We start from the raw sequence: 15,024 nt of genomic DNA on the forward strand, positions 1-15,024 counted from the left end.
TGTATTTTTAGTAGAGACAGGTTTCACCATGTTGACCAGGATGGTCTCGATCTCTTGACCTCGTGATCCACCCGCCTCGGCCTCCCAAAGTGCTGGGATTACAGGCTTGAGCCACTGCGCCCGGCAGGTGCATAGTCTTTTAAATTTTTTATCTCTTTTCCAACTAGAGGGCAACACTGCATAAAATAAATCAAATGACATTTTTTTTTTCTTTATTTGAGACGGAGTCTTGCTGTGTCACCCAGGCTGAACATCCACCTTCAGAATTCAAGTGATTCTCCTGCCTCAGCCTCCTGAGTAGCTGGGATTACAGGCACCTGCCAACATGCCTGGCTAATTTTAGTGTTTTTAGTAGAAACGGGGTTTCACCATGTTGGCCAGCCTGGTCCTCAACTTCCGACCTCAGGTGATCCATCCACCTTGGCCTGCCAAAGTGCTAGGATTACAAGTGTGAGCCACTGCTCCCAGCCTAAATGACATTTTGAAACAGTCCTATAAAATTAAACCACAAAAGTATTTTGAACCTTATTTTAATTCCTTTTCTGACCATAGCTCTCTCCCTTGTATCTCCACTGTATGCTGTACAGATAAGTGAGGCAGACAGTCAGTCACCTGGAGAATGAGACTTAAGCCATTTAGACCAGGGTGCAAATCCGAGCCTGCCACTAAGAATATATGTGAATTTCTTCAGTTTACTTAATTGTGCCTCAATTTTTTTGGTTGCAAAATGAAGACAGTAATACCTGTCTCAATGTTGTATAAAGATTAAATGTGATAACTTGCGTAATCTCCTTGGTACACATAAATACAAATGATAGTTATTGTTGATATATTGGCACATTTTTTAGTGGAATTTATGTTTTATCTGATCATAAAACTTTAACTACCTGACAATTGATCCAACTGTGCCTTAGTTCTGCAGTCTTAGGTGCGGTTTCTGATAAGGCTTAGAAATGTGTGTTGGATGCGTGACTCAAATCTACACTCAAGTCGATAATGGGGAATTGGAAACAACATTCAAAAAAATTTATTTTGTCCCTGGGAAAAATGCATTTTGAATGGATGGCACTGTGAATTATGCATCTAATTCATCTAAAAACAGTTATGCTGTGTTACTTGTAGATAGTTCATGGATGGGACAAAAAAAAATTTGATTTAAAGACCTGGACTTTTTATTGGTTCTAAAGCAAATTTCTTTTGTATCTTAGACAGAAACCACTTATCATCAATTTCTCCTACTTTCATTACTGGATAGAACAGAACCTACTTTGCAGGCATTTAAAAGACCAGTGAATTCTAGACCTTTGGAGAAAACCAACATAGAATTCTGCCTGAAGCAATATTATTAATTTCTATTGCCTACAATTAGATTTAATCTTTAAACTATGCCCAGAGAAATAAAAAATGTCATTGATGTTATTTTCTTGCTCCTAGAAAAAACAGATGGGCCATTTATTAAATTTCTTCATTAAATAAAATCCTTAAATTATGATGAATAAGTGCTATAATAATATACTTTTTAAAAAATTGTAAAAATCATGACAAATTACATATAAACACAGGAACCAGAAGTTTCAGGATATGAAAGCTTTTTTAAAAAGGAAGTTAGTTTAAAGACATGCATAATTAAATTGTTATTTTTATATGTAAGTTATATTGGACTAAGTAAAAACTAAGTTTTTTTCTTTCTTCTAATTTGGGCTCTGACATGTTATTATGAGAATCATGTGTTAGTAATTAAGTTCTGCTCTTTCTTCGATAGAATTATTAGGCCTTAAAATCATTAAAAAAAAAATCCCCCAACACCAATAACACACAACAACAAAAAATCAGACTCACAATTACAACTTCAAAGAAGACCAAAAAAGCAAAATATAATCCAGAGAAACAGAGAATATATGATACAGAACCAAGGAAGGGTCTTGGTATCCTTGCTGGGATCTCCCCATCAGGAGAGGTGACTGGTCAGAGGTAAAACCACATGTACTGGGATCTGTCATTTGGACTGTCAATCTTCACAGCAGGTTTAGGTTAAAAAAAAAAGAGACTCATCTAGTTATTCTAAAGGCCTAAAAACTGAGAGGATATAATTGGGTTTGCAGAAGAAAACTGGGTATCTTGTTCTAGATACCCAGTTCCAAATTCTTCCTAGTCAATAATTACTCTAAATACAAATTTTACATTAAAAAATAAGAAGAGAGAAATTACATTGCATTGACTCAGTAATAGGGAAGTAAATATTTTTAAAGATTTTTGGAGACTATTATCTAATTATGTATGATAGCATACCACAAATATAATATGAATATAATTTTCAAGGAAATATAGACAGACAATGGGTAGGGATTATGAGAACTAACATTTTGAGAACTAATAGGATAAATGCTTTATATATACTCTGCACTGTATGGAATTCTCTTCTATTCTTTTTTCTTTTGAAGAGGAAGAAAAACTTACCAATTTATTTTATGAGGCCAGCATTACCTAGATAACATAGCCAGACAAAATCATCCCAACAAATGATTCTGTAGACCATTATTCCTCATAAATGTAGACACAGAAATTCTCAACAATAGTATAAAACTGAATCCAACTGCATGATAGTATTTTTCTGTGTTATCTGCTACAATATTATTTTAGGTTTTTACATTTAAATCTAAAATTTACCTGGAATTGATGTTTTATAGTTTAATACGTGGGGTAGGAAATGATACAGGATTTTTTTGATGCTGCTTAGCAAGCCAGAAAATTTTATGGCCAGTGGGACCTCTGCTCATTTGTTACCATTGCCCTGCTCTGGACTGTGGCTTCTGGGCTGGCCTGGCCCTGCTGCTGCTTCCTGTCACATGGGGCAGCTGTGTTATAGCTCCTTTTGTACCCACTGTTTGGCGTGTTCCAGGTTCTTGTCCTGTGTCTAAGAAGAATGAGATTACAGGGACAACTGAAGAGTCAGTAGGGTGGAGAGTTTTACTGAGTGATGAAACAGCTCTCAGAAGAGAGGGAGACACAAGTTGGGCAGCTTACTTACCCAAAGTTGGATAGTACTCCCAACTCAAAGGTGGGCAGTCCCCCAGTGTTGCTGAGTCTGGGACTTTTATGGGTTCAGAATAGGGGAATGTGTGCGGATTAGTTTGTGAATATGCAGAAAAGACTAAAACAAATACACTACTCAAAGTTAACATGACAGTGTAAAACACCAATTAAGGAAGGGTAGATATTGTAAAATAGGAGAAGGTTGGGGACCAATCAGAGGAAAGTGTGCCAGATGGGAACAGAGGTTCTCAATCCAGGCCATGGATTTATCCAAGACTTGTACCTTGGTTTTCAGGCTTTAAATTGTCTTTAGTTTGAAGGTCAGGTTTCACCAGGGACCTACCCCTGTCTGCCCCCTGCCGCTATCAGAGTTAAGATTCACTTTTCCCTCCCATATGAATAACCAGCTGACCTCAGGTCATTTACTAAGAAGACTTTCTTCACCTGTGTGGAATTTTCTATCTCATGCAATCCTCATGATCACAGTGTGTGGCAGGAAACAGAGACTCATACAGTAAATTAAGTTGTCAAGTTGTCATGGGCCATTCAGTTAGTAAGTGATGAAACCAGAATTTTAAAAAATACACTATAAAAGTAATATTTGCTCACTGTAAAAATTCAAATATAGAAGATCATAAAGTGAAAAGTAAAATGCCCTAACTTGTATTAATACTACTCAAGTGTCACTGCTTATAAAGCAAACATTAATATTTTCTTGTATTTTTCTGAAATTATTTATACATATGAAATCACATACCTTTATATCTATTTCTGTTTATATTTTCATTCCTTTCTCTATAAAGAGAAAGATATAGAAAAAATTTCATATATCTTATATGTATATATAACTTTCTTGTTTTATCTTTTAGATCCTGATAGGATTACACTATGAATTTTGACACCTGCTTTTGACATTTAACAATACCTTTTGTGGCCGGGCGCGGTGGCTCAAGCCTGTAATCCCAGCACTTTGGGAGGCCGAGGCGGGTGGATCACAAGGTCAAGAGATCGAGACCATCCTGGTCAACATGGTGAAACCCCGTCTCTACTAAAAATGCAAAACATTAGCTGGGCATGGTGGCGCGTGCCTGTAATCCCAGCTACTCAGGAGGCTGAGGCAGGAGAATTGCCTGAACCCAGGATGCGGAGGTTGCGGTGAGCCGAGATTGAGCCATTGCACTCCAGCCTGGGTAACGAGAGCAAAACTCCGTCTCAAAAACAAAAAAACAAAAAAAACAAAAAAAAACAATACCTTTTGTAAAATGTTCCACTTCAATATGTATACATTTTATTCTTATATGAATATTCGAATCTAATATAATTTAATTAACAACATTAATTATTTCCAGTTTTATGCTATTATATTCTTTCTATTCAAATTGCCCATAACAGACTTTTAAAATGATAGGTGAATACTGCCAGTCTGATAGGTATGTCATTGTTTTCACTTCAATATATTTAATGAATGACTTTTAACACCTTTTTCTAGGTTTGAAACCATGTGGATCTCTTTTCCATGAACTTTTTTCTTTTTTTTTTTTGATACACCGTCTCACTCTGTCAACCAGATTAAAGTGCAGTGGTGCAATCTCAGCTCACTGCAACCTCCGCCTCCTGGGTTCAAGTGATTTTCTTCTGCCTCAGCCTCCTGATTAGCTGGTATTATAGGTGCACAGCACTATGCCCAGCTAATTTTTGTATTTTTAGTAGAGATGGGGTTTCACCATGTTGGTCAGGCTGGTCTTGAACTCCCAACCACAGGTGATCTACCCGCCTCAGCCTCCCCAAATGCTGAGATTACAGGCGAGATCCACCGTGCCTGGCTTTCCATGAACTTTTGATTCATGTGCTTTGCCTGTTTTCACAATTTGGTTTTTTGACTTGTTTTATTAGAGCTTTTTTATGTTAAGGGAATTAAGCCTTTGTTTGACATAAGTGTTGCAAATAATTTCTCCATTGTTTTGGTAATTTAGTGTTTATTTATCTTTGCTTAATTTAATGTTGCTTTCAATTCCTTCTGTTAATCTTTACTTCCCCAGGATAGGAGGCTGGGTCACATAAAAGAAAGTTGTAGTATTCATGCATTTTTTAATTGCATAGTTCTGTCTCCCCTGTTCTGTGATGTGGAATTATTTTCCTGTATATTGCCCATCTCTGCAGTTTTTCATCCTCCGTGAAACATGTTGGTCCATGTCCATCTATCTATTCTGCATAGGACTGGCAGAAATTCAGATATTACTCAGCCCTTTGATGTATTGCTGAGTTGAAGTGCCTGTATTGCCAAAACAAACAAACCAACAAAACCCCCAAAAAACTATTGGAAAAATTCTTTGAATCATTTTTTTTCTGCAGTATGAAAAAGCAAAATCATATGTATCTACTGTATATGAACTGTATATGCATTTGACTCTATGAAATGCTGGAATTTGAAATACAGGCTAAACTGAAAAACAATTCATGTTTCATTTATAAACACCTCATACTTATAGAGATGTAAGCAAGAGCGTGTCAAAGAATAATTTGCAAGATCTAGTCTTCATGTTTTCTCAATTACACACACGCAGACACACATACACAAATAATAAAGGCTTTGAAAAAGCCCCATGTAATGAATTGGAAGCAAGTAGTAAAACAATGAGTTACTACTCCAACTAAGGTGGAAAAAATTCACATATGAAATAATTGCATTCAATAAAAAAGTTATGGATGTGGTAAATTGTACAGAACTGAGTACAGTTTTAAACTAATGTTTACAAAACATTATGTGCTACACACATTTCTCCTTTAGTTTTTATAATGGATTAAAAGTTGATTTAGGCCAGGTGCAGTGGCCCAAGTTGGGCCACTGTGTAATCCTGGCACTTTGGGAGGCTGAGGCAGGTGGATCACAAGGTCGGTAGTTTCAGATAAGCCTGGCCAAAATGGTGAAACCCCATCTCTACTAAAATACAAAAATTAGCTGGGTGTGGTGGCACATGCCTGTAGTCCCAGCTATTTGGGAGGCTGAGGCAGGAGAATCGCTTGAACCTAGGAGGCGGAGGTTACAGTGAACCGAGATCACACCACTGCACTCCAGCCTGGACAACAGAGTGAGACTCCATATCAAAAACAAAAAAGTTGATTTGTATTCCTATTTTATAACTAAAGAAACTGTGTTTCAGTAAGGTTAAGTAATTTGGCTCAGGTCACTCAGCTAGTAAGGGGCAGACTTTGGATTCCAAACCCAGTCTTTGGCTTCAAGCCACCACACAGTACTGCCTCCTAAAAGAAGTTCTGAGAAACAAGACAAATGTAAGCCAAAATAATCAAAGAAGCATCCAGGGAAAACAAAACTTTAGCTTTCAAAAATGAACAGGATTTAAATGAGCAAAGTTGCATAAGGGGGACTTATTGCATGGGGAAAACAGCATGAATGAAATCATGGCTGTAAGAATGAATGTAGTGCATAAAGAGAAGGGATTTCTATGACTGGGATGCATGCATAGGGGACCATGCAGGTAACATGCAGCTAATGACAGAATTCAGAAAAAGAAGTGTTGACTTAATCAGCTACAGGATAGGCAGTGTGGAGACAGTGAATATGATTGGTCAGATTAACAAGGTGAAAAGTGCTGATTTGGAAAGATCATCTGCCTGGCATATAGAGTGTGATCCAAAAGGCAAGTTACTAAACATCTGTCTTAGTCTGTGTTCCTTTAACAAAATACTTTAGACTGGGTAATGTATAAAGAACAGAAATTTATATCTTACAGTTCTGGAGGTCAGGAAGTCCAAGGTCAAGGCACTGGCATTGGTGTCTGCTTGTCTGGTGAAGGCTATTGTCTGATTCCAAGATGGCACCTTGTTGCTCTGTCCTCACATGATAGAAATTAGACAGGCAATAGAATGAACTCAGTCTCTCTAACACTTTTATAACAGCCCTAACCCCATCTATGAAGTCTCTGTACTCATGACTTAATCACATCTTAAAGACGCTACCTCTTAATACTATCACACTGATGATTAAATTTCAACAGAATTTTTAAGGGACACATTCAGGCCAATAGCAATATACAAGAAGATAAGTAGGTGGCTATTGATACAATTCCTATAGGGTGAATGAGAGATGTGGATTAGGATAACAGCTATGACCAAAAAGCAACTTGAAGGACATTTTGAAGATGAGAAATGGGAAATAAGATGAGTCTTTTTGTTTTGGCATGTTCTAAATATTCATTGTTCTGTTAAAAAATTGTTAGAACAATTCTATAAAATTATAGAACCAGGCTTAGCTATAAGTTATTTTGGGAATGCTTTGTTTATTATACGTGTTTTTCCAGATAGCTGAATTAACAAAGTTTCCACCTTAACCCATTTCCCATTTAGAAAAAAAAAGTGTATTTTGCTGCCAGTGCTCATTTCTCAGGGCAAACAAGAGATGGGTTAATCCAGATTTGAATAATTCCTTAGCCTTTGTTGCTTGTCTGAAGGGAGGAAGAAACAAATAAAGGGTGACTGAAGAAAATAATTGTCATTGACAGTTACTATCATCATCAAACCCATTTTTATTTCAACTGAGTGTTGCTTGAATTTATTTGAAGCAAATCCCTTAGCCTAGAGGTTCATGGTATTTCAAGAGCTGTGGCTTTGGCTGGGCACAGTGGATCATGCCTGTAATCCCAACACTTTGGGAAGCTTAGTCAGGCAGATCATGAAGTCAGGAGTTTGTGACCAGCCTGGCCAACATGGTGAAACCTCACATCTACTAAAAATACAAAAATTAGCTGGGCATGGTGGCCCATGCCGTAATCCCAGCTACTTGGGAGACTGAGTCAAGAGAATTTCTTGAACCTGGGAGGCAGAGGTTTCAGTGAGCTAAGACTGTGCCACTGTAGTCCAGCCTGGGAGACAGAGTAAGACTCCATCTCAGAAAACAAAAACAAAACCAAAAACGAGCTGTAGCTTCATTTGAGCTTGCCCTTAACATTGTATTGTCTTCATCCATAGGCTCTTTTGACTCAGGGAGCACAGACTTCTGAAGTAGCACACTTTCTCTTTCGCATCCAGGGGAAAGGAGAGGATAGCTTTTAGCTACCATGTAAAAGTCTAGGGATTCTTTGTGATTGGACCAGTTTCAGCTCCTATTAAGGATGGGATTACATAAGTGGGTTTAGGCCACCCAAGGAAGTTGGGGATCATTCTTAACCAAATGGTGTAGCTCAGAAATTCAGGATTCCTGATAGGAAAATCTCGAGGAATTGATGCTGGAAGGCAATAAAAAATGATTATTCTCTAGCCTTAGCTTCGCTATTGTTCTAGAATATGAACCATAAGACTGTCAGATTCATGTTTGATGTATCATTATTTCCTCCCTCAGCACCTAACAAAGAGCACATAGTGTGTAGATATAGGTGGGGCTTTTGTTAGGGGGGAGGGGGGCTAGTTGTCAGTTGAGTCCATGAATGAACATTCATTCATTCATAGGAGCATCTCTTGAAAGAAAACATTTTTAAATCAAAGTGATAAGGAAAATTCATACTTAAAACTATGTAAAAACATACATGAGTGAATGTAGATAAGTTTTCTTTGAGAAAAGAGAGATGCCATAATTCAGAAAAAGATCTCTGTAGAGAAAATATAGCTAAGTAGTATACATAAAAATTAGAAAATCACCTGTAATCTCAGCACTTTGGGCGGCCAAGGCGGGTGGATCACGAGGTCAAGAGATCGAGACCATCTTGGCCAGCATGGTGAAACCCCGTCTCTACTAAAAATACAAAAAAATTAGCTGGGCGTGGTGGCGCGTGCCTGTAGTCCCAGCTACTTGGGAGGCTGAGACAGGAGAATTGCTTGAACCTGGGAGGCAGAGGTTGCAGTGAGCAGAGGTCGTGCCACTGCACTCCAGCCTGGAACCTGGTGACTGAGTAAGACTCTGTCTCAAAAAAAAAAAAAATTAGGAAATCAAATCCTTATTATATTGAGATGGCACACACCAATGTATATTTCATATGATTACATAGTTTGCAATAACATTAGTATTTATGGAAATATTTTTTGCCTGAATATTTGTGACATACAAGCATTAAAATTAGATTTTGAAATATTGGAGCTTGGAAATGGATTACTTGTATAGATTTACTTGTTGTCTGTGAGGGAAAAATGTTAAAATTGCATTTAAAAACTCAGGATCCAACTGAAGATAATAATACTAGTACAACAGTTTGAGCACCTACAAGGTATCTGTTGGGTCACATGGACCAGCAGTTTAATGCTGAAATAATCTTATAAGTAAACCTCATTATCACTAATTTACTACTAAAGGAACTGAGTTAGTGAGAAGTTAAACAACAAAAAACAGAGATAGAAAATAATAAAGCAAAATCAAACCCAATAAGATGTGTTCCAAAAAAATATTCCATCATTATCCTGCTTGTCTTATTTGAAATATAGTCTCTTGAGACGTGGATTTATGTGCGATGGATTTACTAAGGAAGTGCCAGGAGAAAACACTGGGCTGGGGGTTGGCGGGTGGGGAGATTAAGGCTAGGGAAGAAGAAGCTGAGCAGGAGTGTGATTCTGTTGCATTTCCAGCCTCAACTTAAACCCATAGAAAACGTGTCCCATCTGGGCAAGGCTGCTGGACATCCCCATCCCCATACCTTTCACCTGCCCCAGAGAAAGGTATATTTTGTGGCACTAGCTCTCTGTATGATAGCCCTCCTAGGAAAGTTGCAGATGCAAATGATTAGAAATGAGAAACCTAGAACAGAACCTGGGTGGTGGGTGCACAGAAAGGGCTCCAGGGATCTGAAATGTTCTTGGTAGAGCACTGATGTTATCCCATCTATGACCCTGCTAATAAAGATAAGAGTACACCATGTGGTGGTTAGGAGCACGTTCTTGATCCAGACGACCGGAGTCAAACCTGGGCTGTGACACAGTCAAGTTTCTTAACTTATTTGTGCTTTATTTTCTGTATCTATGAAATGTGGACTAATTCTTTTACTTAAACACATAAGGTCATTTTCAGGATTAAATGAATGTCTATATTCTTCTAGTCTGTATGTAGTCTAGAGCTGGATGAGAAGCAGGGCTATTATCATGTGACTTATAGCATGTCCCACAACTGGTTAGTTGCAGAGCCAAGATGGGACCTCCGGCACACTACTACTTCTTGCTGGCCGTATATGTATTAATTTAAAATTGACTACTTCTTGCTTACCACATATGTGTTAATTTCAAAATTTCATACAGTTCTATGTGATCTCTGGTGTATTGAATATCTCAAGTAATTGAAAATTAATATATATGCTAATATAGGGACAGAAGGTACCTTAGAGTTCATGAGTGATCTATTAAAAATTCAAAGAACAATATATACAAGCATGCTGTCTTACAAACTGTCTTAAAAGTAATGTTTTGTTTTGTTTTGTATGTTTTTATATTCTTGAAGTGTTTGGCCAAAGGACCTAATTCATTCAAATTTTAAAATAAATGACTGCAAATATTAACGTGTTATCTCTCTTCAAGGGTCCTTACATATTCATCAAGTCAAATAACCTTAATCCTAAGTGCCTAGGTGGAAATTCAGAAATCAGTAAGCAAGGGAGAAAGACATTGGTACGTAGCAGAGGAAGTCATTCTCTCCCAGCGTATCGCTCTTCAAGGGCATTTACTGAAGTAACTTTATTTGGAACTTATGCAGGTCACATTAAGAACAGTAAATAAACTGGAAGAGTAAAACACAAGCAAGGTAATTGTTTGTGGCAATGTTCCAGCGTGAAGAAAAAAATTTGAGGGAGCACATGTATGACTACACAAACTTACTGACGAATTGATGATTTATACCTACTTGTGTTTGATTCTTAATCAGGACTTTTGTTTGCAAGCAATAGAAACCCAAGCTGAACTAGTTTCAGAAAAAGAAAGGAATATATTGACTCAGTTATTAAAAAAACTTGAGTAAATAAACCACAGTTGGCAGAGATGCAGTGGTTTCAGGAACAGCTTCAGTGAAGTATTTGAACTCTGCCCAGCCTGTCTTATCTTGTCTCTGGTACCTCTGTGTGTGCTTGCTTGATGGTATCTCACTGAATGCTGGCTTCTTTCATGTACTGAGAAACACCATCCCTGGAGGTTGCTGAACCTCACAGCTCATATTCAGCTTGTAGAGGGGGTTGAATTCTTTTTCATAGTTTGAAAAATTCCAAGATAGGCTGGGCACCCTTCCCTGAATTGGCCAATTGTGGCTGGCAGGGCACGGTTGTGTTTGAAGATGGTAGACCTGTGAGAATTCGGGACTATAGTAATGGGTGAGTTATTTCCCGGAAATAACTCGCCCTCATTTCTTCCCTTTTCCCCTTCCTTTTCTTCTTCTCTTTCCCACTTCATCTCTTCTTGGCATCACCTCTTGGGCTTTAGCTAAGTCCATTCATGCTGTGGCCCTTGACACCACATCAGCAAGTCAGGGTTTGCGTTGCACCCTTACCTTCTTCAGAGTGGAGTGCCTGTGGTGCAAAGATGCCATTCCTTGTTAATTTTGGCTGCCTCTCATACCTTGGCTATATTGTCAAGCTAAAAGAAAGAGCCCTTCCTGTTAGGGATGAGGATATGGCAGGAGACACGGAGAGAGAGGGGTAGATACCTCTGTGCTCCCATTGTCACGTGAGCATGTCAGCATGATCTACACAGTTAGTTCTGGCTGAAATGTCCTCATAGGCAGCATCACTTTAGGAGCTAGCTGACCTTTGGATAACTTTTTTCAGAGATAGATTACGGGCTTTTATGTGGGCAGCAACCTGTGCCTCAGGTGGGTACATAAAGCAGGGTGCCAGGAACAAGAATGGGCAGGAAGAAAAGCGATGGGAATTTACAAAATTTCCAGCTCATTACAGACTACACTCATCACCTCTCTCCTTTTGTTTTAGTTTTGAATCTATTGAGTTGCAGGTTGTTTTTGAAGAGCTGTGTTCCACTCTTCCACTCATGTTTTAACAAGCAAGGAGCCACATGTTAAATGGGTAGAGTTGGAAGAATGAGTACAGGAAAATTATTCAAAAGAGCTCTAGTTGGCTGGGTATGGTGGCTCACGCCTGTAATCCCAGCACTTTGGGAGACTGAGGTTGGCAGATCATGAGGTCAAGAGATCAAGATCATCTGAGCCAACATGGTGAAATCCCGTCTCTACTAAAAATACAAAAAGTTAGCTGGGTGTGGTGGTGCACGCCTGTAGTCCCAGCTACTCGGGAGCCTGAGGCAGGAGAGTTGCTTGAACCCAGTAGATGGAGATTGCAGTGAGCTGAGATCGTGCCACTGCACTACAGCCTGGGTGTGGGTGACAGTGTGAGGCTTCATCTCAAAAAAATAAAAAGAGCTCTAGTAACCTCCGTGTGTTTCTCACATATTGCTGAGCATACTCAGACAAGACAAGAAAAGGTACTTTCTCCTGCTTTACTCCCAAAATTAACAACCAAAGCATGACACACATATATTTAGCTATAAATAAAGAAATCTATTTAACTTCAGTCATGTATGGGAAATGTATATTTGTGATGAGTCCATGTTACAAACAATGACAGAGACAATCATGACCTGGGTATAAATGTACAAATCTCCAAATTGTTAGTTTATGGTAGAAAATTTAGGATGTATGAGTTTCCTAGGGCTGCTGTAATAAGTGACTGTAAGCTGGGTAGCTTGAAACAGCAGAAAAATTATTCTCTCACAGCTCTGGAGATCAGAAGTCTGAAATCAAGATATAAGCAGGGCCAGTCTCCTTCCAAAAGCTCCCCTTTCTTGCCTCTTCCAGATTCTGGTAGCTTCTGGCATTTTTTGGCTTGTGGCAGCCTCCGCCTGCATCTTCATGTCTCCATCCTCTGTCTGTGTGTGTCTGTGTCTGAATCTCCCTCTCCTTTCTCTCATAAAGACATGAGTCATTGGATTGAGAGCCCACCTTAATCCTGTGTGATCTCATCTCAACCAATTACATCTGCAAAGACCCTATTTTCAAATAAAGTCCTCTTCCGAGGTTCCAAATGGACATGAATTTTCAGGAGGCGCTGTTAACACAGCACAGAGGAATCAAGCAAGAAAATATGTTTCTTTCAGTCAGCATTATTGTTTAGGTAATTGGCTATTTGAAGCCTGCAGAACCATACGGATTTTTGTTGGCCAGTACTCAGTGTCTTTCACTAAAAGCCTTTTCTGAATTGAATCTGTTTTCAGGGTAGGTGCTGGTGAAGGGAGACCAGCAGGTAGGCACAGTTTTGCCAGAGATCTCATTCCTTCAGTCGCTGAAAGAAAACATACATTTCCCCTAAGATTTTCTTGCCTCATATTCTGAAACAGTTTCTTGGTTCTAAGTTCTAGGGAATTCTGCAACACATAGACTTTGTTGGTCTTATCCCTGTACTCAGTCCCTTGGTCTTAGGTTCTCTATGTCTCATCCCACTCCTTATAGCTCAAGTTAAGCAGAATAGAATGCCACCAAGTGTAGATTCTTTGAATCATTTTATTACTTTTTACATTGTAAAAAATGAATCTATGCAACGGGTTGTTGACATTTAAGACTTTTCAATAATATTGTGTCCTTTGCATCAAATTCCACCCCCAAGCTCTGCCCTCAGGCAACTATAGAGTGGATATAAATGCTTTCCTCTCTCACCAGAATAATGAAGACATTTGCTGAGAGCTGGTTAGGAGGTATGCATAGATTGGGAAAGGTTTTAGAATAGCCACTTCAGGGAGATGAACAGAATGCAGAGCAATGACTTTCTGAGGCAAAAGTGTGAGTTATGAACATTGAAGTCTTCTGCGAATAGTTGTATAAAGTACATCTTCAGTGTCCCAAGTGGAGGATGAGAAGGAGCCGATAACAGGAGTGATTCACCATTTGAGCATTTGGGTCAGTTGTGAGAGTGCTGCTGAGTGATGAGTTCAAGTGGCCTCCCAGGAGAAAATGGCAGGCTGAGCAACTGAAAAGTGTGAAAGAGCTAACAGGGAAGGAAAGAGACGCACAAAGAGAATTTCAGACGTAGTGTACTCATGGGCAGATACAAGGACAGATGTGACAATGGGATTCAGTAGCTGAAGTGGGAGGCAGTATAGTGGTGATAATCAAGAACTTCAGAGGCAAATGAATTTAATGATTCAGACTCACTGATGTTGGCTTCATGGAAAGGGTCATATTCATTTTATTTTATTTCAATTCAATAAATAGTTATTAAGTACTCTTTTTGCTGCAGGGTCTATGTTAGGTATATTTGACCTGGATAAAGTAGGTAACAAGAGATGATGAGGTTAGGAAAAATGGTCATTGCCAAGGTCAGCTTTAGGGTCAATGTTAATTTCCACCTTGGTTTTGGCTACTCTTGAGCAGTTGTTTATTGTTGTTCTTTTCTTTTCTTGCTAAGATATCTCAAGTGTATCTGAAGGCTCCAGTCACTTGATCTAACAGAAGAGACTATTTTCCTCTTTAAAAGATTCTTTCAGTTGAAGTCTTTTCCTTTCTTTTTCATCTATGTTCACGTTTCTAGGCTGTCCCTTTAATACAGCAGTTAACAAATAACCCATAGCTGCCAGGCCTTCCTTGCCTGGTCTGTTTTGCCATAGAAGGTAAGCTCACAAGCGTCTCATCATTCTGAGTCCGTAAACCCCACTTTTGTACAAAAATGTGGGATCAATAACACAGTTTGATGTCATCAGGGGAATTTCCATGTTTGCGTCTTGCCCCCACTTCCATATGCACTGCTTTATATTCCTTTTTATTTATTTCTTCTGCTGTCATATAGCCAGGCTACAAGCAAAATTAAATTAAATGTTCATTCCAAGGTTAGAAATACCAATTTATCTACATTCGTGCACTTTCTATGGCCATGACTTTCTTTAATACTTCCTACATTTTTAATATTTTTTAGTAGAGGCAACTTTTGGCATTCCCACTGTGATTGTAATAATAATGTGAATGTGGGAAGTAACCAGAATAAGGAACGCTTTTGAAGTGCTACTCTTTAA

At 38.6% G+C, this 15,024-nt stretch overlaps 1 protein-coding gene across 1 annotated transcript in view; it reads left to right on the forward strand.

The window, feature by feature from the left end:
* MOXD1 (monooxygenase DBH like 1) overlaps positions 1-15,024 on the forward strand; it is a 108,817-nt gene that overhangs the window by 56,780 nt on the left and 37,013 nt on the right. The gene's annotated exons all lie outside the window — the stretch shown is intronic.

The sequence above is a fragment of the Sapajus apella genome, unplaced genomic scaffold (genome assembly GCF_009761245.1).
Source record: "Sapajus apella isolate SASKATOON/1434 unplaced genomic scaffold, GSC_monkey_1.0 scaffold6, whole genome shotgun sequence".
Classification (NCBI taxonomy): domain Eukaryota; kingdom Metazoa; phylum Chordata; class Mammalia; order Primates; family Cebidae; genus Sapajus; species Sapajus apella.